The following is a 19,709-nucleotide window of genomic DNA, read 5'->3' on the forward strand; positions in this document are numbered from 1 at the left end:
CTTGTCAGCTCTACTATACACCTGGGAATTCTGATCATTCACATAAACTTATAGGACCAAGGTGGTAAATCTTTAGAGATGTAGATTGCCCCCGCTTTCTTCCATGAAGCAGCTGGTGGGTTTGAACTGCCAACCTTCTGTTAGCAGTCAAATTCCTTCCATCTTCTTTTGATGCTTCCTGCATTGTTCAATATGTTGCCCATAAAACCAAAAAACCCACTGCCATTGAGTCAATTCTGACTCATAGCGACTCTATAGGACAGAGTAGAGCTGCCCTATAACGTTTCCAAGGCTACACATCTTTATGGAAACAGACTGCTTCATCTTTCTCCTGCAGAGCAGCTGGTGGGTTTGAACCACTGACCTTTTGGTTAGCAACTGAATGCTTTAATCACTAAGCCATTGAAAAACCAAAAAACCTAACTCACTGCTATTGAGTGGGTTATGACTCATAGCAACCAACCCCTGTTGACTTTCCAAGGCTGTAAATCTTTATGGAAGCAGAGTGCCTCATCTTTTTTCTGTGGACTGGCTGGTGGGTTTGAAACACTGACCTTTTGGTTAGCAGCCAAATGCCTTAACTGTTAACATAATCAGAGCTCCTTATTAAGCCACCAGAGCTCCTTATTTTGCCCATAGAACCCTTCCATATTTGTAACTCTAGGCTCAGATTTTTTCTTTAGTTCTTTCAGCTTGAGAAATGCTGAGCATGTTCTTCCTTTTGATTTTCTAATTCCAGGTCTTTTGTATTTCATTATAATACTTTGTCTTCTCGAGCCACCCTTTGAAATCATCTGTTCAGGTCTTTCATTTCATCATTTCTCCCATTCACTTTATTACAGTCTACTATGACTGTGGAGTCATCTATTTGTCTTTTCAATTCTGTTAAAGTCTGATTAATGTATTCTGGGGCTCTTTCATTGGGTCCATAGATATTTATTATGGTTATATCTTCTTGTTCAGTTGATACTTTAACCACTATATAATGTCCTTCCTTGTCTCTTATGGTGGTTTTTGTCTTAAAGTCAATTTGATCAGAAATCAATATTGCCACGCCTGCTCTTTTTTGGTTGCCATTTGCTTCATATACCTTTTTCCAACCTTTGATTTTTAGTCTATTTTTGTCTTTGTTTCTAAGATGTGTCTCTTATAGACAGTATATATGGGTTATATTTTCTTATCCAGTCTGCAACTCTCCATCTCGAGTGGTGCATTTAGTCCATTGACATTCAGTGTAATTATCAACAAGTATGAATTTGTTAGTGTCATTTTGTTATGTGTTTTTTGTAGTGTTCCTGCTTTCTTTGTTCCATATAATTTTCTGTGCTGAGCTCATTTTGTTTATGAATTGTGTTATCATTTCCTTCATTGCTGTTGTTTTAGTATTTGCTAAATATTTGTGCTTGTCCTCTTTTTTATTGTGATGTGAAGGCTTATAATTTTTCATTGAGGTTACACTGTGATTTATAATTTTTTCCCCAAGTTTAGAACAGAATTTCTCCCATTCACTTTAGCTACTCTACATTCAAGGACAATATTCAGAATCTCTTTTGACATCCATTTTGGTATTTTCTTTCTTTCCTGGATTTTTATTGATCTTTTGTTTTCTTCATGTATAATAATGGTCTTGATGTCATCCCACAACTAGTCTGGTCTTCAGTCACTGGCATTCAATGCATCAGTGCTTCAGATGGTCTCTAAATTCAGGTGGCATACACTCAAGGTCATATTTTGGCTCTTGTAAACTTGCTTTAATTTTCTTCAGCTTCAACTTGAACTTGCATATGAGCAATTGAGGGTTTATTCCACAGTCCACAGTCAGCCCTGGCCTTATTTCTGACTGTTGATATCAAGCTTTTCCATTGCCCCTTTCCACCAATGTAGTTGATTTGATTCTTGTTTGTTCTATCTGGTGAGGTCCACATGTACAGCTGCCATTTATGTTGCTGAAAACAGGTATTTGCAATGAGTAAGTTGCTGGTCTTGTAAAATTCTATCATGTGGTCTCTGGCATCACTTCTTTCACCCAGGCCATATTTTCCAACTACTGATGCTTCTCCTTTCCAACTTTCGCATTCCAATTACCAGTAATTATCAACACATCTTGACTGCATGTTTAATCAATTGCAGACTGCAGAGGTTAGTAAAAATCTTCGATTTCTTCATCTTTGGCTTTAGTGGTTGATATGTCTATTTGAGTAATAGTCATATTAACTAGTCTTCCCTGTAGGCATATGGACATTGACCTATCACTGACAACACTACACTTCAGGTAGATCGTGAAGTGTTTCTTTTGACAAGGAATGTGACATCATTCCTCTTCAATTTGTCATTCTTGGCATAGTCATATTCCATATGATTATCCAATTTAAAATGGCCAGTATCAGTCCGTTTCAGCTCACTAATGCCTAGAATACTGATCTTTATGTGTTCTATTTCATTTCTGACAACTTCCAATTTTCCCAGATTCATATTTTGTACACTCTAGGTTCCAATTATTAATGGATGTTTACAGTTGTTTCTTCCCATTTTGAGTTGTTCCACAACATCAAATGAAGGTCCTGATAGCTTTACTCCATCTATGTCATTATGTTAACTCTTCTTTGAGGAGGCAGCTCTTCCTCAGTTGTATTTTGAGTGCCTTCCAACCTGAGGGACCCATGTTCCAGCACTACATCAGACGATTAATTCTCTGCTGCTATTCAAGTTATGTTATTTTTCACCCCTTAATTCAAAATAATTCCTACAGAGTATGGAACTTCTGTCCAAGACACAAATGTGAAAATAAAATAGTAAATTACAGACAGTTCTATGGAATAAATGAATATAAAATCTATATAATCAATGATAGTATTAACAATTCAGTGACTAGGGTTTTGTACAAACACAAAACTTGAAAGATCTCAAATACATTTCAGTATTTCTCAAATACATTTCACTGATACTCACTTTTAAGAGACTTCACACCATCCATCAGCCTATTATTATAGATCTTTCTGTCTGTTGTAAGAAATTGCACAAGTCAGGTCACAGAAAAATTATGTGGTGATTTCCTAATATAATAGCTAGAATTTTAAAAGGGCATATTTGATTACTCACTGCCATTGAGTCAGTCCCGACTCATAGTGACCCCTCCTTGGGTTTCTGAGGCAGTATCTCTAGGCAGTAGAGTGCCTAGTCTTCCTTCTGAGGAGTGGCTGGTGGAAGGAAGATTGGGCAGTCTACTTCTGTAGTGATCCTGCCTCAGAAATCCAAGGAGGGTTCTCTGTGAGTCCGATCCAACTCAAGGGCAGTGAGTTTCATATTTGATTATATAAACTATACATGGCAATTCCTCTAAGATAACACTTATTAAGTTTATTAATTCTTCATTATTCAAGACATATATGATAGGTTGCCCTTTCCTGTGTTATCATATTTTGAGATGTGACCTGCTAAAATGGATCAAAAGAGCAACATGCTCAAGTAACTCCTCAAAAATTCCATTTTGTGGGGACCCAAACACTTTATCTTTTCCTCAAAAAGATAGCCCACATTCAGCAATTGTTATAATGACACCAACACTGCATTGAAAAACCTCTTTCCAATATTCATTAATTTGTATTTCCAGTTTATGAGTTAAGCTGAAACCATGCCTTTGGTTTAAATATGTCAACATATAATCTTTGTGAATTGATCTTTTTTCATGTTTATCAATCATATTGGAGTTGGAACATTTGCTGAATCCATCCATAGCAGTTCAAGAATTAAATGATTCAGGACTGCATAGTTTGCAAACAGAAACAATATACAGAGCCAACTTCTGTAGTGATCCTGCCTCAGAAATCCAAGGTGATGAAAAATGTAGTAGCCACTCCCTCTTATAATTTTTCATTTTAGGTTTTCACCTTTGAAATATTTTCTGGTTACAGAATCTTGTTTACCACCTAGAAATTTTTGACACTAATTTTCAAATGGTCCACTGTGATAGTGACAATTATGTGGCCTTCTTTTGATCCAATAATTTACATCATTAGAAGAAAAACTGTTCTACTAAGAATGATCTGTATTTCTGTTATTTATGGGATATGCATATGTGAAAATTTCAGATCCTCAAATAGTTTCACTTTCTACAGCATTATTATTATTTTTTTTTACTACTAGCAAGGAATGGATGCATAATTTGGACCAAATTCTGTTACACTCATATCACTATTAGTAATTTCAGCACTAGTGGTACTACTACAATGATTTGTACCCATTAAACTTGAGCATTCAGTGGAAGAAGTCTCTTCTGATTCATTACTTTTTAAAGGGAGTTAATTGTAGAATTGTTTTTAGGGATTCACAAATCCTTTTCATCTTTTGTGAGCTCTTGTTTTCAATACACTTAATACCATTTTATAAATGGCATATAAAATTATAAAATTACTGGATATAAAATTATATCACTTTTATAATTTGGTTCTGTCATAGTAAATAAATTTGAGTAATTGAAAATAAAAAATTTTAAAACAAAATTTACCCTGAAATTTGGACATTAACAGAAAAACTTGTATTTCAAAACTAGTAAGTAAAAAATTGATTTAGAATATGTAATTTTGTTCTTCAAGTCTGAGACAGTCAAAAGAAATAGTATTTATAAGGCAGTCAGAAATAATTTGATTTGTCATATGATGCTTGTTGGTGGACTGTTTGCAGATCTCTATGAGTGCTTTTCACCTTGAAATAATACTTAAAAAGTTGTGTACTCACTTGCCATCCTTAGATCTTCACAGTTCATTGGACTACTACTGGTACTCAATGGGGATGAGAATGACCACAAAGAGTATGATATAAATACAAGGGTATGCTATGTCTGAAGACATGTTTTGGTTTTACAAAGCATAGGACAAAATACATCATGATTATAGTGCCACTGGGGCCTTCTTATGATGACAGAGAATTGAATGTGAGTCCAAAATTAAAATATGTTGTTGTTGTTGTTGTTATGTGCCGTCGAGTCGGACCCAACTCATAGAGATCCCTCCTTGGGTTTCCTAGGCAGTATCACTAAGGAAGTAGATTGCCCCATCTTTCTTCCGAGGAGTGACTGGTGGGTTTGAACCGCCAGCCTTCTGGTTAGCAGCCAAGTGCCTTAGCCACTATGCTACCAGAGCTCTCAAAATTAAAATACAGCTGTTATCATATGCAAAATTTATAAAATGTACATTTTATTTCTTTGTGGAATTGTGTAACTGCCATATTCAGAGACATGTGCATAACTGATGTAACTATAGCACCAGTTCTCCATGAGCAAGTTTGTTTTCCAAGTCATAACGATATCAATCTCTTAAAAAAGAAAGTCAGTCTGAAGAAAAATGAAAAATAAAATATATCTATATAATTTTTATTATATAAATGTGCATTTAATTAATTTCCTTGAGGGACTGTTCAATGTCCTTATAGGTAGATACATAAATAGTCTAATAAAATATAAACATAATGTTCTGATATGTGCCTTTTTTTTTCTTGGATGATGAATTTAGAAACACACTCATTGTTGCAGAATAGAAACATATTTTGCATGGTAAATTAATATTGAATTTTGCATCCTCTTCATGTGCCTAATACCTGGTTTATTAGCATATGTAGAGTAATATCAAGAACTGTGTCCCAAGCAACAGACAATAAAAAACATTCCACCTACTCACTGGCAATAGAGGTATTCCTACTGACACCCTTGCAGAAAGAGGTATTTTGTTCCCATTTATCTATTTCTTCACTTGTAGTACATTCTCCCATCTTTCTCTTTCTCATACCCACAAATTGATTTTTGGCTTCTCACTGGACTCAAAAGTTACAACGTGAACTTTTTTCCCTGATAGCAGTATTCATGACTGCTATCTTTGTTAATTCCTAAACTGAGATAGAACTACTTCTTCAGGTAGAATAGGGTCGTGCCATTCATGCTATAATCTGAGATATAGATTCCTTCTTCCATGATCAAATAGAAATTAATTTCAAAGCTTTTCACAAATATGTAACACTAGGTTCCCTTAATGCTGTAGCATGAAGGTCTCAGAAGAGAGATCAGAAAGGACTTCCAGACATTGAGGTTCACAAGAACAGGTGGCCAGGAGAAAATGATAGCTTCTCTTAAGGATGGAGGTCTGCCTCCTTCCACCCGGCCGAGGGCACTGCAAGCACTTGTGGAAACATCTACATCCCATTCGTCTTAATATTCCTTCTCAGTGCTCCTCTCCTTATTAAACCACCCACATACTGAAACCATTAAAGACAGGAGAGTATTTTATTCAAATCCTGGTGACCTCCCTTTCTTATGCCCACCCTCTTCTTGGGTTTCCCTTAAAGATTATCCTAATGCTTGAAGTTCTCACCATCTGTTGGCAGATTTTTCAGGAGCTGCAAGCACTCTTCTTCTGTAAGTTCAATGCCCATGTTTCCCAGAACATTTTTCACATCACTAACATCAATCTGCCCTCCTTCAAAAGCATAAAATGGAGACACATGAGAATTTTAAGAACAAGCTAATTTCAAAATATGAAAAAATTATGTTAGCCTGTTACAATAAATTTCATTGCTTGAGAGTATGACATGCCTAAATATACAATCAACAGCATTCATGTAAATAGATCACTTCTTAAACTCTAGTAAAATGACTCACAACATATTAATGAAGATCAGACAACACAGTTACAACAAAGTGGATTATCAACAGATAAAAAAATGAGGGTTATATAATTTCCTAGTGAATTTGCATTTTTATAAATGACTGATCCAAATAATCCTATCATTAGATCAGATAGTGTTTCTGAGATCATCTTTAAATAATAAAACTAATTTATATTTTTATCAAAGCTTTATCATTCATTGACTTAATCTAGAATTTAATCTTGTTAAATCCAAAAACTGAAGAACTTGCTCCTAAGACATATAATTGAAATTTTATTACTAAAACACAGATAATCCAAAACCTAACTCAAAGAAATTAGATAAATTAGATTAAAATATTTTATCAAACAAAAGATAAAATAAGCAACAAATAAAAAAAATCTTTTAAATATATTTTTGAGAAAAATTTATACTCTTAGATTTGTATTAACTTCTCACCTGTAAGTGTTTTCAATCCATCCATCAATTCATTAAGACCAATCTTGCCATCAGCTATAAGAAAGGGTAAAAATAAGAATCATAAAATGACTCAGACTCAAAAAATGTAGTACGAAACAGTCCACTCTTTCCTGCTGTGCCCTATGTCAAACTTCAATTTACAAATCCTGGGTTTCAGGGATTCTTCAATAGTAAGTTTGCCATGCCCTAGTTCAAGGGTTAAGGAGCTCTGGTGGTGTAATGGTTAAGGAATTTGGTAGCTAACCAAAAGGTTGGTGGTTCAAACCCACCAGTTGCTCTGCAGGAGAAAGATAAGGCAATCTGCTTCTGTAAGATTTTCAGTATTAGAAACCCAATGGGGGTCACTATGAGTCAATATTTCAATGGCAGTGAGTGAGTGAGTTCAAGGGTTGGCAAACTATGACCATTGGTCAAATCCATAAATAAAGTTTTATTGGAACTCAGCCAAGTCCATTCATTTATATTGTGTCTATGGCTGATTCTGGGAGCTCTAGTAGCATAGGGCCTAAGGCACTTGACTGCTAACCAGAAGGCTGGCGGTTCAACCCACCAGCCACTCTTCGGAAGGAAGATGGGGCAATCTACTTCCGTAGTGATACTGCCTTGGAAACCCAAGGAGTCGGGTCCAACTCGATGGCACTTAACAGCAACAACAACAATGGCTGATTCTGGTCTACAGCAGCAGAACTGAGTAGTTATAATAGAGCCATATGGTCTGCTAAAGTCCAAAATATTTACTATCTGGCCCTTTATAGAGACATTGCCAAAATCTGCCCTAGATGATGGAGCCTACCCAGAGATACTATACTATTTTTAGTTGTTGAGATTCACTCTAGTTTATAAACATGGGAGAAAACATTATTGATTCTGGCCATACTCTCAATTATGGTATAGCCACCATAATCAACTACCCCTTAATTATGGAACAGCCATAAAACCTACATATCATAATAACAGGGTAAATTATAATACTTTTACTAATCTTTCATATATATATGTTGTTGTTGTTGTTGTTGTTATGTGCCATCGAGTAGTCTCCAACCCCTAGCGACCCCTCCTTGGGTTTCCAAGGTAGTATCACTAGGAAGTAGATTGCCCAAACTTCCTTCCGAGGAGTGGCTGGTGGGTTTGAACCACCAACCTTCTAGTTAGCAATCAAGTGCCTTAGGCACTATGCCACCAGAGTGTACTCTCTCTCCCTCTCTATATATAGTCTTTTTAATTACTATGACCATCTTGGAATGTTTAGTGATACATGGCTGGTATATCTTTGAAGCACATGTAAAAGACTTTTCATGTCAACTTATCATTGGCAAATTTTTCTTTCCTATTTTCTTACTTTTATTTATTTAGTTATCAAGTATCAGTTACTGTTAAATGGTCAAGGAGTCCTTAAGCAGTGGTGTAGCAGTTTACAGGATCACAAGGATTACCACTAGAGTTGCTATGTCAGCTTGCAACAGTTGGCTTGTAAGGAGACAAAGAGCCCAAGCAGATTGAGAGAGTTTATTACTTACACAGACAGAGAAAGCAAGATCAGTATAGTGCCCTCTCACTGCTACCTAGCCCCACAGAACGGCACTGAACCAGGGCCAGATGATAGGTGACACATGTGGAGGGCTGCTCTGAAGCTCAATCTAAACTCTGAGCAGTTTTAGACTTACCCAGGTAGCATAGTGCCTAAGGCTCTTGACTGCTAACCAGAAGGTTGCCGGTTCAAAACCACCAGCCACTCCTTGGAAGGAAGATTGGACAATCTACTTCCATAGTGATACTGGCTCAGAAACTCAAGGAGGGGTTGCTATGAGTTGGAGACAACTCAGGCACATAACAACAACAACAATAGAAACCCACAACTCTACCCTAAGGCAAAGAGAGGTGTTAAGTCCCGTATTCACTGAAATTTGGGAGATGAATGAGAAACAACTTTGTAACAGTCTCCTACAAGAGAGGCAGATGAGAAACTACTTGGTGGCAGCTTCTTCGAAGGTTGCTTATCTTCTCTGTTCTAGGAGGAATCATAAGGCAATGGGCAGACTCAGGTCAGACTCAGATCAAGCCTTGTTTGTACGTTGAGACTTGCAAAATTGCCAGGAAGGAGCCATTTCCATAAAGTATGACAGTACGCTAGGCTTCAGGCCTACAAAGGTAATGAAGCCATGCTTTCCGCCTTTAAAGACTTCAGGGTTTAGAAAACCTGATACGCTGAGTAAATATTATAAATACAGTTCAGAGAATGGGTGCTGTTATGGAAAACTCTTGACTAAATTCCCTCTTACAAGCTTGAAGTCTTCTAACACTCACCAGGTAATAACTACCCTTTCCTAAGCAGAATGAATTAAATTAGGAAGCTATAATTGTCAATTATTCATAAGTAAAGTATTATAATGATATATGTATCCTACAGCAAAAGACAGATTCCTAATTATAATAGGAAAAATATGAAAATCACCTGGACCTGAAAATTTGCTGCTTTTATTTTCTTTTTATTCAGAATGTTTATCTTATATTGACTGAAAGAGCCTTTTTAGAATTAAACATATTTTAAAAAAAATCTGATGCATACATAAAAATATGTGAAATGGATTGGCAGTTACTACATATTTAGAGTCCAACTCTTTTGAGTCATTGTTTAACGCAGAATCATTGATGTTTGTTTTTATTGACAAAATATTGTTCTCTGTGCCATTAAATGATCTGGTGATGCAGCACTTCTTAGAAGAGGGGTCCACTGTCCCCTGTTTTTAAAAATTAATTTTTAATTAATAGATTTTTTTGGTAGATTTTCAGAAAAACTGAGCGTAAAGTACAGAGACTTCTTATATGCTGCTTCTCTTCTCTGCTCGCAGAGTTTCCCCTGTTAACATCTTACATGCCTAGAGTACATTTATTACCACTGATGATGGTTATTACAACTAAAGTCCATAGTTTACATTAGGGTTCACTCTGAAATACAGTTCTAAGGGTTTTTTCAACTGCATAAAATGCCTTGCATCCATCATTACAGCATCATACAGGATAGCTTTGTTGTTGCTGTTGTTATGTACCGTCGAGTCAGCCCTGACTCATAGCGACCCCTCCTTGGGTTTCCGAGGCAGTATCACTACGCAAGTAGGATTGCCCAACCTTCCTTCCAAGGAGTCAGCATAGCTTTACCACCCTAAAAATGTCTGTGTTCCACCTGTTCAGCCTGTCTCCCTCCCCCAGCCTCAATCCTCTAAAAACCACAAATGTTTTTACTGATTCAATATTTTTGTCTTTTACAGCAGTATCTATAATACTTACTTACCCTTAACTGGTAGGGTATTTGTTAGACTTTGAAGCTCTGGTTCTGTGAGTGTGATCCCCATATTTTCCAGAACAGTATCTAGGTTATTGACATTAACCTTTCCTCCTTTGAAAGACAGAAGTCAAGAATATGAGAAAAAGGGAATGATTTCAAAACAATAAATATTATTTTAATGACTATATACCATTATTATTTTTAATGAGCATATACTAATATTAAAATGAAAATGGAAAAGCTCAATGGTTCGTATTTATTTTGGTTCATAATATGAATACCAAAATTACAATTTAGTTGTCCAAAATAACAGATCAAGTTAACAGAAGAATTAGAATTAGAGTCTTTACTTCAAAACCTTTGCTGGATCAAGCTTACACCAGAAATATTTAATGGAGTTGAATAACTCAATTTCATGACTTTATACTTCTGAACACGAAGTAAGGCCTATTTTTGCTTCCTGAACTTTCATATTAATTATTCCTGCTGCTGACCAAATGAAAACAAAACAAAACCTTTCCATCTTTCCTTCCTTTTTTTTTTTTTTTTAAATGAAATCCCAAGATCCAAATGATTCTTTTGGAGTAAACTTGGAAAATTCTAAAAAATGTAGGACTTTCTGCAAAGATATTGTGGTAGGTAAGTTTGTGTGTCAACTTGGCTGGGCCTGTTTGAGTGGCTGAGCAGCTGGATGTGGTATTCCCCATGATGAGACTGGTAATCAACTCCATGATAGAATCTACTATGAGCAGCTCAGTAGCTGGCTTAGGGATATGGTCTGCTTCCTATATATAAGGAGAAGCCTTGGGGAATGGTCTCTAGCTTATGGCACACTTGAACCCTCCATGTAGCTGTGTCATTGTTCAGCAGCCTGCCATGCTCTGCTGACCTTGGGACTTTCAGTGGACTTGATTGAATTAATGGCCTGCTATGTGGTTTGGTGATATTGGGACTGTGCCTTTTTACTTGTCAATCTCGGGCTTGTCAGCCTCAGCAGCCAGCAGCTGTCTGAGTGAAGAAAATCCTCCAGCTTCAGTGGGCTGGGAGCAGGAGGCAGAGCTGAAGCCCAAAGTTGAGGGGCTTTTACCCAGCCTCTGGAGTCTGGCACTTTGAACTCGAACTTAAAGCCTCCAAACTGTAAGAAAATAAACTCCTGTTTGTTAAGGCTGTCCCATTTGTGGTATATTCCTGTCAGATTGGCACTAGGTAACCAAAACAGATATACACAGGCCACTAGCTGGTAAATTATAGGTATGCTGAAAATAAAGGCATAAATAAGGCACAATTTACAAATGGGAAACAGGATTGGCAATTTAAAGATATGAATATTATAAACTATGGTGTTTTGAGATTGTCGAGGTTCCTCCTCATCAACCTCCTTACTCACCTTTGAGTGACTTAACTCCATCCAACAATCTATTCTGAAATACCTTCCCAGTACCTACAGTAAAAAGCACAATTAATGCCATAAGGAAACTATTATCAAAGGCAGTAGGAAATCTATCAAGATTACATGGAGTTTTTAAAAACACTATTTGCCTTAGATATCTCTTCTACATCATCCTTAAATAGAATAAAATTTGAGAATGGAAAATTTTCTCTGTGTGATAAATCTACACAATCTCTTGCACTTGAAGTCACTGTTAGTGGTCTTTTATTATGGAAAAATATTCATAAATATTTTGTAAACTTCTACACTACTGAAACACGTGCTCTTTTACTTTTTCTAATTAGTTTCTCCTACTCTCTCACTTCCCTCCTTATCTTTATATCCAACATTCTTTTAGTTCTCTAGTGCTGCTCTAACAGAAGTATCACAAGTGGATGGCTTCTACAAACAGAAATTTATTCTCTTACGGTTTAGGAGGCTAGAAGTCTGAGTTCAGAATGCCAACCCTAGGGGCTGGGTGGAGGCTCCTTGACCTTGGGCTTCAGCTCTGCCTCTTATTTCCAGGCCCACTGGAGCTAGATAAAGGCTTCTTCTGACTCACGCAGCTGCTGGCTGCTAAGGCTGATGAACCCAAGATCAACAGGTAAAATGGTACAATCCCAAGATCGGTAGGTAACATGGCAGACCACTAGCTCAAGTCCAGAAACAGTCCTAAGACTGGCAAGCAACATGGCAGACCACTGGTTCAAATCCGGGAAGTGGAGATGAAGACTCGGCCAAATGCAGGATCCAAAATGTGCCAAAAAGCTAGAGACCTTCCTCAAAGCTTCTCCATGTATACTGGAAGCAGGCCACATCTCAAGGCAACTACTTAGCTGCTCACAGCAGTGATTACAGTCTCATCATGAGGACTAACTACATCCAGCTGCCAAGCTACTCAAAACCATAGCTCAGCCAAGGTGACATACAACCTCAACCACCACAATCATGAAACAAAGGACTTCTGCTTAGTCCTTGAGAGGAGAACTTCTAGATGAATTTACTCTTTCTAGCAGTTTCCAGAGGAAATTAAATACAAAAGTTTTAAACCTCTCACTAAATCAGATTCCCTGGAAAGCCTAAGTGGTATCTTTGACTCACCATCAACTGGCAGGGTTTTCTGCAGATCTGATAATTCTTTTTCTGTGAGCTCAATCCCCATGCTTTCTAGAGTGGTTTGGAGATCACTGACATCAATCTTTTCTCCTTTGAAAAGGTAGTAATGTTGATTATTAGGAAAAGACAATATTTATTCACACCTGTCAGGCATCATATACAAATTGAACCAAGTTCCAGGTTAAAATAATGCCTAACTATATGACATCAATGGGAGGGACATAAAAAGATACTCTTCCTTATTAGCATAAGGAACGTTTTCTAGTATTTAATACTTGACAGAATAGAATCTGGAATAGAATTCATTAGTCAATGGATTAGGAAAGCATAGATAACTTTAAATGTTCAACCAGAATGTCTATAATTACCAGTCTTTTGATTTAAATTATATGATTTGCTCTTCATAGTCACAATAACATTTTAATTCTATCTTGCCATTTAATGTGCAGGAGCTCTGGTAGCATAGTGCCTAAGGCACTTGACTGCTAATCAGAAGGCTGGCAATTCAAACCCACCAGCCACTCCTTGGAAGGAAGATGGGGCAATCCACTTCCGTAGTGATACTGCCTCGGAAACCCAAGGAGGGGTCGCTATGAGTTGGGGTCACTATGCTACCTGGGTAAGTCATAACAACAACATCAACATTTAATGTGGCTTTCTAGGTTTTAGATGTTTATGCAATGCAGTGAAACATCAGTAAAAGACCTCTAGAGACAATGTAATTGGTTCCAAGATAAAACACAAAATTTAACTGTTAAAATCTTGATAATCTGGTATCAAATGGTAAGTATCAGAAACATATTTTTCTTAAGGAGTGAAAAGCCAGAGTTTAAAAGTTTGTGATATAATACTGGACAAATACTATTTTAAAACGTAATACAGGATGAGGATTTCAGTTTTACACTAATCTCACTCACCTGTAAAAGCTTTCATTGCATCCATCAACATTTTCATATCAACTTTCCCATCAACTGCAAGAAAATATGCATATTACATATGAACATGATACGAAGACTCAAAAACTGTGAAACATGCCAAAGGAATTAAACAATCTTTATATACACTAGCCTTGTGTGTGTGTGTGTGTGTGTGTGTGTGATTTGGGTAAAGTTTATAGAGCAAATTGTTTTTCTGCACTAGCATTTTAACCTATTTCAACTACTTCATGAGTGTGAACTAGACTAAAACGTTAAACACCATAAAAACAGTTTTTCAACATTGTACCTTTGGTATCCTCTTCTACTAAAAATGATCAGAACCTACAACAGTGTGTGACATGGTAAAATTCAAAGTAAATAGCTTTATAGCTCACAAGGGCGCTTTGCATGGACAAGTGTCAAGGACAAGATATACAAGAGCTTCAGGCTATCTACCCATCCTTAATATAAACAAAAAAACACAAACTCACCACAGTTGAGTCTAAGCTAACACACAGCGACCCCTCCTTGGGTTTCTGAGGCAGTAGCATTCCGGAAGTAGATTTCTCAACCTTGCTTCCGAGGAGTGGCTAGTGGGTTTGAACCACCAGCCTTCTGGTTAGCTGTCAAATGCCTTAGGCACTATGCCACCAGAGCTCCCACATACCTTAATATAGACTTTAGAAATTGTGCCATACATAATTAATGCATACTAAGTACTTCCTCTGACAAGAAGACACATTTCTTTTGTTTATTTGCATGACATATGTAAATTATAAATCATTTTGAGGATATTTTCACTGTAGTAGTAGGCCATTTTACAGAGTAGAAAATACATGTTTATCACACATTTTAATGTTATTTAAAATCTTTTTTTAAATGCATTTTATTGACATATAATTATGTATAGTGAAATACACAAAACTAAAGTGACATGGGTCAATGCTTTTTTTGGCAGTGTTCTTTCCTCTCCCCTCCCAACCCTGGCAACCAACAAAGAAAGTTTCCCTCCCTATATAAACCTTTCCTTGACCCTCCACAACAACAAACTAATACTATAGTTGTCCTTCTGTGATTGACTTATTTCACTCAGCATAATGTCCTCCAAGTTCATCCATGTTACGCAGTGTTTTGCAGATTCTACATTATTCTTTAGTGCTGCATAGCATTTCATTGTGTGTATGTACCATAGTTTGGTCATCCACTCTTCCACAGATAGGCACATAGGTTGTTTCCATCTTTTGGCTATTGTAAATAGTGCTGCGATGAACATGAGTGTGCATATATCTGTTCCTGTCCTGGCTCTCACCTCTTTAGAATATATACCTAATAATGAGATTGCTAGGTCAAATGGTATTTCCAATTCCAGCTTTCTAAGGAATCGGCCATACTGCTTTCCACAGTGATTGTATCACTTCACAGTCCTACTAGCAGTGTTTGAGAGTCCCAATCTCTCCACATCCCCATCAACATTTGTTATTTTTTGTCTCATTGAACCTTGCTATCAGGGCTGGGGTGAGATGGTATGTCACTGTTGTTTTGATTTGCACCTCTGTGATGGCCAGTGATCGTGAGCATCTCTTCGTGTATTTGCTGGCCACCTGAATATCCTCCCTAGTGAAGTGTCTATTCATGTCTTTTGCCCATTTTTCAATTGGATTGTTAATCCCTTTGCTGTTGAGGCATGGAGTTTTCTATAAATCTTAGAGGTGAGTCCCTCTACAGCCAGAAATGTAATTATTGACAAGTGTGAATTTGTTGCTGTCATTTTGTTATGTGCTTTCTCGTGGTGTTGATTTCTTTGTGGCATACTGTGAAAAATCTCCTTCATACTATGTTTCCCAGTGGCCTTGTTCTTTTTAGAGTCAACCAATGTTACTTCTTTCTCTTGCATATATCTTGAGTTATTTTTCATATAATATATTTTTTTTTAACTTTATCAATACAGGAATAATTTACAGGCTTAAAATTGACTAAAAAATCATCACACTTTCCTGAATCTAAGTTTTTTATGTTTCAGGGCAACAAAATAGGTAAGAAATGTTTAATGTGTTATCAGATTTCTAAAACTGTGCCTGTTTTTCCTAATACTATACACAATATTTTGAAAATTTTCTTGTTTTTGGTATGGGTTCTTTGCTAAGTTTTTCTAAATGTATATTTGTTGCCAAATAAGCCTGTAGAAGTTCTTAAACAAAAACCCTCAAGCCCATGTATTCTTAGGGACTCAGTATTTTAAACACTCACCACCCACTGGGAGATTCTTCACCATATCTTTAAGTTCTATTTCTGAAATTTTCATCCCCATGTTTCCCAGCGCTGTGTCCAGTTTACTGATATCAATCTTCCCTCCTTAGGGGAAAAAGTATATGAACAAAATTTAATAACTCAAAATGTGACAGATAAGATGATTTTTTGGTATTATAGTACTGTTTTTTTTCTTCCCCAGTATAAGAATCAAGGCCCATTGAATTCAAAGCAAGTGTACATGTAAAGAGGGTCAACAATATAGATAAAGTGAAATAACTTCTGCTGCTCTATTTTTGTGAATAACCCTTATAGAAAAGTTTTAATATTCTGCATATCTGTTCAAGGAATTATGACAGTAAAATCCATAATGCTTCTGACTAGTAAATTGAATGCTTTTCTTAATTAATCTTTAAAATTAATTTTCCTAGCTTCTGAATAGATTTTCTGATAGATTATCTGCTACAACATAGGCAGATACATATTTTTGTTAGGTGCCGTTGAGTTAGATCTGACTTCTAGCAACTCTGTGTACAACAGAACAAAACACCGCCTGGTTCTGCACCATCTTTACAATCATTGCTATGCTTAAGGCCATATACAGATAAACAGATGAGAGAGATATATCGGTGAGGCAAAAATATCATATCAACACATATGAACGGTTGAAGAAAAGACAATTCAAAGATTAAAAATGTAAATGGAAAACATGCTGATATTACACTCAGTTGTCATTCATTATGCTTTTCACTCACCTTTAAGAGACTTCACACCATCCATCAATCTATTCCGATAGAAATTTCCATGAACTACAAAGAAAAACCACAATTCAGGTCAAAGAGATGCAAGTTAGAGAGTCACTGTGTTAGTATTAAAGCCACCATTTTAGAAAGACAGACTTTATGATTTCTAATTTATTATAAAATAAGAACAAAAATATAGAGTGAGGAAAGTTCCCAATGTGGCCAGTCTTCCCAATCTTTTCAAGGCAATGAACTATTTATTAGCTCTTCTCCATGCTGAAACTCCTTCATTTCTATTCTCTCCCACCATTACACTGCCATCCTTTTCTCTTTCTCTCACTCTCATTTCCCAGAATTAAACCTCTTAATAGAATCAGGGATACAAATGGATTTTGGAGTTTCAAGGGTAGCATTTTTGATTCCCATATTAAAACAAACAAACTAACAAACACTTGATATTCAAGTAGATCGAAGACTTAGTTGGGAGTTTGTGTTCTTATACAACTTTATTTACAAAAATAAGCAGCAGGCCAATGTCTCCTTGATCATCACAGTGAGCTGACCCCTATTCTACATAGTGATTGGTAGCATAGTGGCTAAAGCACTTGACTGCTAACCAGAAGGCTGGCGGTTCAAACCCACCAGCCACTCCTCGGAAGGAAGGTTGGGCAATCCTACTTCCGTAGTGATACTGCCTCAGAAACCCAAGGAGGGGTCGCTATGAGTTGGGGCCAACTTGATGGCATATAACAACAACAACAACATGTAATACAAAGGAAGAGTTGAATAGTTATGAGAGACCATGTTGATGATGTTGTTAGTTGCTTTAGAGTCATTTCTGACTCACTCCATGAGTTTTCAGTGGCTGTGAGCCACTGAAAGCAGATCACCAGGCCTGTCTACTGAGGTGCTGCTACTCTGTTCAATAGGGTCATTATGAGCTGGGATTCGATTCAACGGCAATGGGTTTGGATTTTTGGTTTACCTCTTGATTGAGAATACAAAGAACATTTGCAAATAAGTAAGAATAACACAAGTAATTCAATAGGAAATTGGGCAAAATGATGTGAGTGGATACTTCAAAAACAGAGGAAACACAATTGCTCAATAAACATATGAAAACAGTGATTCAAGATTAACATTCTACTTTTATCAGATTGGCTAAAACATTTGACAATACCAAGTTTTAGTGAAGAAGTAAAGCAATAGGAGGAGTTCTACTGCAGCAGTCATTAGTGCTGTCTGCCAAGTATTTTTTTTTTCTTTTTATCCTTTTACATTTGGTTAGGGAGCTCTGATGGTGCAGTGCCTAAGGCACTTGACTGCTAACCAGAAGGTTGGCAGTTCAAACCCAATGGCCACTCCTTGGAAGGCAATCTACTTCTGTAGAGATACTGCCTCGGAAACCCAAGGAGGGGTCGCTATGAGTGGGGACTGACTTGATGGCAGTGAGTTTGGTTTTTTTTTTTTTTTTTTTGCATTGGTTTATTAGAATCAGGATACAACACATTTCAAACATATTACATTTGGTTGTTATTTTCATCTACAGTGACCCTCTTGTCCTTTTTTAGTTATTGCAAAGACAGTCATTTGTCCCATATAATGTCTTGTTTTGGATTTTCCTGTTTCCTTCCTTGTGATGTCATTTAACAGTGCCTCTAGCTCTTGATTTTCTATAATTAGAAGGTTCAATCTTTTTTCAAGCTCATGGTATGATTGTAATGCCTGGCCTCCTTATGGCTAAGTATGGCCCTATAAACAATTGTGGCTAATAAGTTGTGTATGCAAATTTCTGGTCTGGAGTATTTAATTACCAATTATAGACCCGATAGAAATCTTTAATATTTGAGGTGGATGCTATGATGAGCATAAACCCTTTGCTGACCCACAATGGGTATGCAAAGGGAATAAAAAATAAACTTTTATTGTTTTATGCCACAGAGCTTTTAGAACTGTTTGCTACCACAACATAAAGTATCTATTCTAACACATATATATGGAATGTAAATTGGTTCAAACACTTAGGAAAAACAATTTACATTGTCTAATAAAAACTGAAAATGTACATAATCTATAGCCCAGCAACCTCATTCCTGAGTATTTTATGCATATACCTTAGAAAACGTGTTGTTTCTGTCAAGGGTCAGATAGTAAATATTTTAGACTTTGTGGGCCTTAAGGATTCTGACCCAATCACACAATTTTGCCTTCATAGAAGGAAAGAAGCCATCGACAATATCTAAAAGAATAGATGTGTCTGTGTTTCAATAAAACTTTATTTATAAAAACAGGCAGCAAGCTAGTTTTGGCCCATGGGCTGAATTTGCCAACCTTTGCCCTGGAAAAACTCTTATCTATCTATCTATCTATCTAAGAGATATGTTCATGAACAGTCATAGTGTTCAATAGTAGAATGGATAAATTATGAAAATTCTTACAATAAAATACTATGTGGCAATGGAAACTAAATGTCAATATGGATGAATATCACAAGAAATAATGAGTCAAAAAATCAAGTCATAGATACTCAGTCTGCATAGTCTATTTACATAAAGTTCAGAAACATGCAAACCTACAAGTACGTATTTAAGAATACATAATTTAGTAAAACTATAAAGAAAGGAGAGGTGGTACAGCAGGTTTGGAGTGGTCTGGAAGGTGGGAATTAGAGGAAGAGGCGGCATGGCGGGTTCAGGGAAGCCTGGAAGGCAGGAACCAGAAGAAGAGGCTGTGTGGTGGGCTCCCGGTGGCCCAGAAGGCCGGAAGTGGGAAGAGAGGAGGCGTGGCGGGTTCAGGGTGGCCTGGAAGGAGGGAATCGGGAGGAGAGGATGTGTGGTGGGCTCCCGGTGGCCCAGAAGGCC

Source organism: Orycteropus afer, unplaced genomic scaffold, assembly GCF_000298275.1.
Source record: "Orycteropus afer afer isolate SDZICR_OR568_19922 unplaced genomic scaffold, OryAfe1.0 scaffold00018, whole genome shotgun sequence".
Taxonomy (NCBI): domain Eukaryota; kingdom Metazoa; phylum Chordata; class Mammalia; order Tubulidentata; family Orycteropodidae; genus Orycteropus; species Orycteropus afer.